Source organism: Coregonus clupeaformis, chromosome 20, assembly GCF_020615455.1.
Source record: "Coregonus clupeaformis isolate EN_2021a chromosome 20, ASM2061545v1, whole genome shotgun sequence".
Classification (NCBI taxonomy): Eukaryota; Metazoa; Chordata; class Actinopteri; order Salmoniformes; family Salmonidae; genus Coregonus; species Coregonus clupeaformis.
Genome location: NC_059211.1, coordinates 22,589,045 through 22,599,066, shown reverse-complemented (window position 1 = coordinate 22,599,066; position 10,022 = coordinate 22,589,045).

Genomic DNA, 10,022 nt, shown 5'->3' with positions numbered 1-10,022 from the left:
CTGAGTCCTGAGTCTCTCCTGTTAATGTGTCTGCTGCTTCATTAAACTCTAAACCCTGTTCTGAATGAAGGAGGATGACACACTTCTACCCCAGAGAGAGGGACAGATGCAGACAGAATGGGAACACTTGTGTCTCTCTATTGTATTATTCATCAGGGGGTGTCACTTTGGATCTGAGTGTTGGTTCAGACGAGCACGCCGTCTGACTGGCAGACTGGCTGACTGGCTGACTGCTCCAGTCTAGTCACAGCCGGCCTGATTTTCATAATTCTGAATCAGTGGAGCTGGAGCTGCATCTGCCCACCCAACTGAGGGCTCAGGGGGGGGTGGTGGAAAGGACACCCCTTTGAAGCCTTTCTGGGGGTCTGTGCCTTTCTGGGGGTCTGTGCCTTTCTGGGGGTCTGTGCCTGTGATTGGCGAGCCAGAGCTTTGTGTACTCAGCTGTGCCCTGAGGCGAGTCTGTAGAGCCCTCCCTCTGAGCCTGTTCAGCCCAACTGGGAATCATTCCCTGTTTTATTAATGAAACTCACAGAGGAAATGTAAATTAAAGCCCACACTGCTTCCCAAAACAAAGGCTTTACTGTGGCTTGGTGACCAACGGGAAGGAAAATAGTTTGTGCCACACGCATGAGTCCAAATATGCCCAGCTTGCCTGGAATGTCTGTTTGTGATGGTAGTCCACTCTTGCTGCCCACCATGATTGACACTCATTTGGTCAATAGCTTGAAACCCTTTGGAACGGCAGGTAGCTTAGTGGTTAAGAGCGTTGTGCCAGTAACCGAAAGGTCGCTGGTTCTAATCCCCGAGCCGACTAGGTGAAAAATCTGTCGATGTGCCCTTGAGCAAGGCACTTAACCCTAATTGCTCCTGTAAGTCGCTCTGGATAAGAGCGTCTGCTAAATGACTAAAATATAAAATGTAAATGTAAATGTTATGTCAAATCTTCATATCAATGATGCTACCTCAAAAGTCACCTCATCACATCACTCTTAAATGTATTTAACCAGATAAGAACACCTACTCTTTTACATTAACGACCTGAACATAGAGGTGGGAAGACTTTCTGCAGAATGCACTCTGGTGTTGTGTATACAAACTTATTTACGGGGTGGATTTGAAGGCAGATATTCCATCAGCTCTCTGATGATGAGGTTGCTATAGTGGCCGTGATGAGGAATGTGAATCTGGAGGCAAATTGTAGTAAAAATAACAAGGGTTTGTGTTTTCTGAACTGACTGACAGTAATTGCTTTGAGAGTACCAGGGGTAAGGTGTGTGTTTTAAAGAGCAGCCAGCCAGCCACGCACAAACCTGAGGCCATTAAACTGTAACACAGAGCCGGCTCCATCAAAGACATGAACCAACACAATAAACTCCCTGTCACAACGTCTGTCAGCAGGGCTCTGCCTAGCTACCCTCTCTCTCTCTCTTCCCTCTCTTCTCTCTGCAATTTACTAGGTAATTGCCCCATTGTGTAAACAGCGATTACCATTGCCAAACGTTACTTCGCCTGAAAGCTTCTTCCTGTCACAAGTAGTCCTCCTGCTCCTCTGTTCAAAGCCCAGGCTCTCGCCTGCGCAGTCATGTTTAAAAAAAAATAAAATAAAAAACTCCAGTTCCTCTGGCCAACACAGAGGCTGTTTGAACTAGCCTGACGAAGTGCCAGAAACACACACAAACCTCCTTGTGTGTGTTTCTAATGCAGATTGATTGCGTTTTTTTATTGCTCTGAGTCAAGCTTGAATGAAACAGCACTACCTTTGTTTGAACAGTGGGAGAAACATTTGTGGGCCATGCAGGTTGTTTGGAGAGAGAGTCCTTTGCCTTAAATAAACCATGCTCCCAGATTCGCCTTGTCTTTGCATCTGTCTTTTTAAGCAAGTTAGTTTGTAAACGTTGTTATATACAACCAGACCGATAAGAAAAAGGTTGAGACCACTGTTGCACACATCTTCATGGCCACACCTCGGCTCAACCCTAACCCAAACCCTAACCCTAACCCTAGCTTCATGGCCACACCCCGGCTCAACCCTAACCCAAACCCAAACCCTAACCCTAGCTTCATGTCCACACCCCGGCTCAACCCTAACCCAAACCCTAACCCTAACCCTAGCTTCATGGCCACACCTCGGCTCAACCCAAACCCTAACCCTAACCCTAACCCTAGCTTCATGGCCACAACCCGCCTCAACCCTAACCCAAACCCTAACCCTAACCCTAGCTTCATGTCCACACCCCGGCTCAACCCTAACCCAAACCCTAACCCTAACCCTAGCTTCATGTCCACACCCCGGCTCAACCCTAACCCAAACCCTAACCCTAACCCTAGCTTCATGGCCACACCTCGGCTCAACCCAAACCCTAACCCTAACCCTAACCCTAGCTTCATGGCCACAACCCGCCTCAACCCAAACCCTAACCCTAACCCTAACCCTAGCTTCATGGCCACAACCCGCCTCAACCCTAACCCAAACCCTAACCCTAACCCTAACCCTAGCTTCATATCCACTCCCCGGCTCAACCCTAACTCTCAACCCTAGCTGTTGATCTTCAGCTTTGGACGGACAGACAGACTGAGAGACAGACAGACAGACTGACAGACTGAGAGACAGACTGACTGAGAGACAGACAGACTGAGAGACTGAGATGATCGGAGGAGAGGAGGGCCCCAGACAAACCGCTGACATTTGGATGATTTTGATACCTTGTGAATCCTTATGCGACCCCAACAGAGTTCACACACACACACACACACACACACACACACACACACACACATACACACCAACCACAGACTCACCTAGGAATTCAGCCCACAGTGCCTTGTAACATGGTTGCCAGGAAACTGGAGACTGTGGTCCAACACACCGCCTAGCTTCTCTCTAGCCACATTTATACCTGGTGGTAACATGCGTCCTTCGTTCTGATCTTGTACTGATCTCGTCCGTTTACACTTATAACATCTGATCGAAATCAGTTCACAATGCGTCTTTTAATCATCTAAACCTGTCTGAAAATGTGGGCACAACCAGAATGTGGACATAATCCAGACACAGGAAGCATGTTAGCACCAGGTATAAATGGGGCTTCTGTGTGCTCTGCAGCCAGACTACCCTACTAGCCACATCTAGCTCACATGCCAGCTCAGCAGACAAACACTGGCGTCAAAATATGGCCCTGTAATGATATTTTTGTATATAGTAAACAACATAGACAAACCTGCAACCGAGTACTTTGGAATAAGCTACCTTGGAATAAAACACATTTCACTGCACTGATCCGGTGACAATGAAACATCTTTAAAGACATTTGGTGCAAAAGGAACAGACTTGTGCGTCACAGTATTCCTGTTGGGTCAAACTCTGAACCCCCAACCCCTACGATAGGGCAAACATTCGCCATAGCAATAGTATGATGTTGCGATATTGCTCATACTGAACCCATCTGACCGTTTCAGAGAGACATGAAGTGTGTAGGCCGGGTTACGGTCTAGGGGGTTTAGCAGAGGTGTCTATTGATTGGCACTCTCGCAGTGGGGGGCTCCCAGTCTTGGACGCAGGGGTCGAGGGTGGAGGCCCCCCAGGGGAAATGAGTGGAAGTCCATTCTGAACTAATTTGGGGCCTTTGTGCCTGGCGAGGCGCCCCAGTTGCATGTCTCAGGCCAGCAGACACACGCCGATATTTGGGTGGAGAAGCTGAACGTCCCCACCATGTCGGTTCCAGATCACTGCCCCCATTCTTAGGAAGGCCACAACAAGCACTACACACACACACACACACACACACACACCCCACCGTCCAGATTGGGGCGGCAGTTTGAATTCTTAATCTCCCTCCTCCCTCTCTTTCATTCTTTGGCGGCCAGTGAGAGTCTTTTGTCTCTGACCGAATTTCAAACGTCTATTTATGCGACGCGGTTTAATGGTGTCGTCGGCAGAATCTGTTTGAAATGTTTTTTAAAAAAAAACATTTTACATGACAATGGGCCCATTGAGTTGTTCTACTCATCCCTCTAGCCTCTGCCAGATCCCCTTTTCAGAGCAAGATGTTTCATCCTCTTATGCATGTTTGCATTGTGTTATGAAATCCATAAATTAAAGGTTGATCCACCATGCTGGCATAAACATGTCCATGATGAGAGCAGCCAAGTGTGACCGGACAGGGTTTGTTGTGAATGATGTCATGTATAGCGGGTCCAGTTTTTGTGTTGTTTAAATGTATCATTGGCTTTGAAAATAATTAATGATGCTGTGTCACGTGTATGTGAATGTCCATCTTATATCTCTGGAAATTTTATTCTGGATATTCATAAGAGAAATATGTTTTGTACAAACAAATCCAACTGTTTGTGGGGAATTATTTTCTGGTCAAAGACCTTAAATGTTATTTTAGAATTATGTTTGATGGGTATTATTTGATAATCAAAACAGTATTAAAATCACAGGACTGACGATGTTTTGACTGAGTTTCAAAATAGATGCAAAATAAATCAGCTGCCTTTCCTCCCTTCTTCGCTTTGTCTGGTCTGCCCTCTCTCCTCTTCTCATCTCCTCTCCTCTCCTCTCCTCCTCTCCTCTCCCTCTCAGGGGAGACAACCCAGTAGTTTTAGGGAGGGGAAGAGGAGGAAGGGAAGGAGGACGAGGGGGAGGATGAGGATGCTCCCATCTGGCAGTTCCACTGCCCCTCTCCCTCTGCAGCCATCCATCAGGGCTGGGCCACAGCCTCACATCCTCCTCCAAACGCCCCCAAAGAGGAGCATCTCCACTGGGGCACACAGCCGGCAGTGCCCCTTTACCCAGAGCAGGCCCCTGAGGCTCCAGGCAGTGTAGCCTCAGACAGAGTCGGGAAAGGGAAACGGGGATATGGATTAAATATGAGCGGTACTTCTGAAACAAGACTGTGGGTGTGAATCAGAAATCTCCAAGTCCAAATTGTTCCCTCTAAGGAACCGAATAGACTCAGAGGTTCATTTACAGTTCCCACCCAGACTGTCGTCAGGGAGGCGTTGATTCATTCGTACACTCTGTCCTCCATAGAGCGGTGTCAACCATCAACCACAGGCTACTATACAGGCCAGCCCGCCCACAGCTTTTCTCAGGAAGAAGTCCTCAGTAGGCTGCCTTTCAATGAGGCTCTCCTCCCAGGTGTCAACCACACTGTCCACGCACCACTGATCTGAGAACAGAGTTCCACAGGCCTGAGTCCTCTCCTGACCACTGAGAATAGGATATGAGTAACTCTATGCCTGACCTGAGTCACACTCTAAACACCCTGGGCAGTGTCTGAAATGGCACCCTATTCACTACATACAGATGTAGGATCTTAATTTGATCACCCTGTTGCAGAACTTTCCTGCAATGCAGGACATGTTTAACTTGTAGTGTATTTGAGGTTTAAAAAGGCTTCTGAAGTTTGTAATTTCCATTTTGACATTTCAGATTTGATTTTCCTTTAAGAAAAATGTATCAACCCTTACTCTCACTTTCAGTTATTTGAAAAGGAAATAATCTCCCAAATATCGCTATTTTTCAAATGAGCCATAGAAAGTTGGTTGCAATTTCAATTTAATCCACCAGAAAGGACAGAACAAATAATGCAACAAATATTGTGGTTAAACTCAAATATACAAATTGATAAAAAACCATTATATTTTGATAACATTTTTAAAAAAAAGGTTTAATCTTCATAAATGATATCATAGGTAGGACTGGTGGAGTTATGTCGCACATGCAGCTAACAAAAACATATGGAAATGTCTGCTCTACCCAAAATTAGCATTACCGCAAAAATGGAAGTGGAAAGTGTAAGGGGGGAAAGTAAGGAACTTGTCTGTCGGCCCTGCATTAAAGACCATATTTGGTTAAAGAAAATTGTGATAAATAAAAAAGTATACCAGTTTCATTTAAGGACCAAAAAATGTACAGCCGTCCCATATAGATTGCAAAATAGTTGGAAAGAGATTTTTGACGTACCGATTCCATGGCACATGGTTTATGAACTGATACACAAAACGACGCCGGATTCAAAACGTAGAATTTTTCAATTTAAATTATTATACAAAATTATTGGAACCAATATAATGTTATTTATATGGGGGATACAACCTTCCCAGCTCTGCAGATTTTGCTGCGAAGAGACAGAATCATTAGATAATTTGTTTTGGTACTGTCCATATGTAGCTTGTTTTTGGTAGCAGGTCCAGGAATGGTTGAAGAAGTGCAACACTTACCTGGAGCTAACTCTGCAGATAGCACTACCGGGTGATCTGAAATGTCATAGTCAATCGATCAATAATACACTGCTCAAAAAAATTAAGGGAACACTTAAACAACACAATGTAACTCCAAGTCAATCACACTTCTGTGAAATCAAACTGTCCACTTAGGAAGCAACACTGATTGACAATACATTTCACATGCTGTTGTGCAAATGGAATAGACAACAGGTGGAAATTATAGGCAATTAGCAAGACACCCCCAATAAAGGACTGGTTTTGCAGGTGGTGACCACAGACCACTTCTCAGTTCCTACGCTTCCTGGCTGATGTTTTGGTCACTTTTGAATGCTGGCGGTGCTTTCACTCTAGTGGTAGCATGAGACGGAGTCTACAACCCACACAAGTGGCTCAGGTAGTGCAGCTCATCCAAGATGGCACATCAATGCGAGCTGTGGCAAGAAGGTTTGCTGTGTCTGTCAGCGTAGTGTCCAGAGCATGGAGGCGCTACCAGGAGACAGGCCAGTACATCAGGAGACGTGGAGGAGGCCGTAGGAGGGCAACAACCCAGCAGCAGGACCGCTACCGCCGCCTTTGTGCAAGGAGGAGCAGGAGGAGCACTGCCAGAGCCCTGTAAAATGACCTCCAGCAGGCCACAAATGTGCATGTGTCTGCTCAAACGGTCAGAAACAGACTCCATGAGGGTGGTATGAGGGCCCGACGTCCACAGGTGGGGGTTACAGCCCAACACCATGCAGGACGTTTGGCATTTGCCAGAGAACACCAAGATTGGCAAATTCGCCACTGGCGCCCTGTACTCTTCACAGATGAAAGCAGGTTCACACTGAGCACATGTGACAGAGTCTGGAGACGCCGTGGAGAACGTTCTGCTGCCTGCAACATCCTCCAGCATGACCGGTTTGGCGGTGGGTCAGTCATGGTGTGGGGTGGCATTTCTTTGGGGGGCCGCACAGCCCACCATGTGCTCGCCAGAGGTAGCCTGACTGCCATTAGGTACCGAGATGAGATCCTCAGACCCCTTGTGAGACCATATGCTGGTGCGGTTGGCCCTGGGTTCCTCCTAATGCAAGACAATGCTAGACCTCATGTGGCTGGAGTGTGTCAGCAGTTCCTGCAAGAGGAAGGCATTGATGCTATGGACTGGCCCGCCCGTTCCCCAGACCTGAATCCAATTGAGCACATCTGGGACATCATGTCTCGCTCCATCCACCAACGCCACGTTGCACCACAGACTGTCCAGGAGTTGGCGGATGCTTTAGTCCAGGTCTGGGAGGAGATCCCTCAGGAGACCATCCGCCACCTCATCAGGAGCATGCCCAGGCGTTGTAGGGAGGTCATACAGGCACGTGGAGGCCACACACACTACTGAGCCTCATTTTGACTTGTTTTAAGGACATTACATCAAAGTTGGATCAGCCTGTAGTGTGGTTTTCCACTTTAATTTTGAGGGTGACTCCAAATCCAGACCTCCATGGGTTGTTAAATTTGATTTCCATTGATAATTTTTGTGTGATTTTGTTGTCAGCACATTCAACTATGTAAAAAAAAAAGTATTTAATAAGATTATTTCATTCATTCAGATCTAGGATGTGTTGTTTAAGTGTTCCCTTTATTTTTTTGAGCAGTGTATAATACTTTTAGCAAAAATGTTTATTTTCAATTTACAATCTGTAGAAACAATGAGAATAGAAAGGTTCAGAACTTTTGTGAAACATCGCAGCACAGTTGAAAAATATATGGCAAATAGAAATCCAATATGGATGGTGTTAACAGATAGATGGGAGGGGTTGAATGGAGCTGAAGGTTGGGACTAATAACAACAAGATAACTAATGTAAAACATACTGTGTCCGTAAAACTTATATAGGTTACAGGTTTAGAACTTTTGTGAAAGAGCACAGTTTGAAAGATATGACAAATAGAAATCAAACCGGATGGACATCAGAAATAGACGGGAGAGGTTGTGGGTAGAGGAAGGGCAGGAGTAAAAACAAACAAAATATAACTATTGTAAAATAGACTGTGTCCATAAAATGTATATAGTATGTATAAGCTGGAAGTAGAGGCCTAAGTGTTGTTGTTCACTAGTTTAATACAATTAGGGGAGGGGTGGTAGGGTTAGAAAGTAATAAAGGAAAATATATTTTTTTAAAGGAGGACAACTTCCTGCAATGCAGGATATTTTTAACTTGTAGTGTATTTGAGATTTTAGAAAGCTTCACTTGATTTTCCTTTACGAAAAATGTATCAACCCCTACAAAAATTTCCATTAATTATAATCCACATAATTAACATTTCCGGTTGCTGCAGGATTATTTTCCTACTGTAGCAAACTGGCTCAAATTAAGATCTTACATCTGTAGTGCACTACTTTTGCCTATAGTGTAGTCAAAAGTAGTGCCCTATATGAGGGATAAGGGGCCATTTTCTCTACATTTCTCTCCCTCTTCCTTTCTCCCTCAGCATCACCATCTCTCTCTCTCTGTTCTCTCTCCCTCAGCCTCTCTCTCTCTCACGGTTCTCTCTCCCTCAGCCTCACTCTCTCTCTCTGTTCTCTCTCCCTCAGCCTCTCCCTCTCTGTTCTCTCTCCCTCAGTCTCACTCGCTCTCTGCCAGCCAGCCGGGGCTGCAGCCGGGAATACACTAAGGGCTCTAATCAATCAGATCCGTTTTAGCCGACATCTGCATAGCGGTTGTTTTGCCGGTGTCATATTAGAGCTGTCAAATCCACAAGTGGCTCCTGGCATTATACCTAAAGTGGTCATTGCCATTGGCTGCACGAAGTCGCATGAAGAGAAATCCCATGCAGCCTTGTTTACAAGTTCCAACACTGGAATGTGAGATGTAATCTACACCTCCATTAGACTGATAGAAATCCTCATTTCGTTTTAATGATTTTCAATTTGAGCGTAATTATTCCTTTATAGCCTACACTTTCTAGTTCTGAACACCGCCAAAACATCAGCTATGCGGGTGTTGGCAATCGCCGGTTATCGCTTGATCCAATTGAGGGCTCTACTCAATCCATATCGCTGAAGCGTTACAGATTCTGCAATAGAAAAGTTGAGGTCATTTTCCGATTGAGACGACATATGCAGCGTTTAACGTGAATGCCGTCGCTGAATTTCCACGATACGGATTGATTAGTCCTAAATCTAGGCCTAAAGATTCAGACATCCCATTCCCCTCTGTGTCTGTGGTCTGGTGTGCCATCCGCTGTTAAGAGTTCTTCTCACGAAGCCTCTCTGCTGGTGAATGAGAGGAGATGGATGAGGACCAGCAGCTGGTTACGCCGCTACATTAGACATTCTCTAAGATGGTAGCTAATGACGCATTATGGTTGCAGATGCCAGGGAGTTTCAGACCACATACCTCGCAGCCAGCCATACAGAGTAATCATACCTAAGGGGGTGTGGATGTTCCTCTAAACAGAGGAAGGGCATCTGTCTCATGTCATCTAGGGTTTAAGTCTGTTGACATCCCACCATGTGATTGTTCTCTCCAGGCAGAACCATTCCTCAGGTGACACAAACGGAACCTCGTACCAACAAGGGATCATGACAGAAAAGGAGGCTTGGTCTCACAGATCTTTGTGTCACCGTGAAACGAGACACTCAGGGTGGATGTGAAGTGCCTAGCAGGGCTTCCTTAACGACAGAGATCTGAAAGGCACAGATTTCACTAGACTATCTTATGGAGCCACCATTTACTCTCAAACTCCAAAGTATTTGAAAGTATGCCATGTAGGTGATTTGGCAGCTCAAGTATTTGACCCAGGTGTGACTGTTAG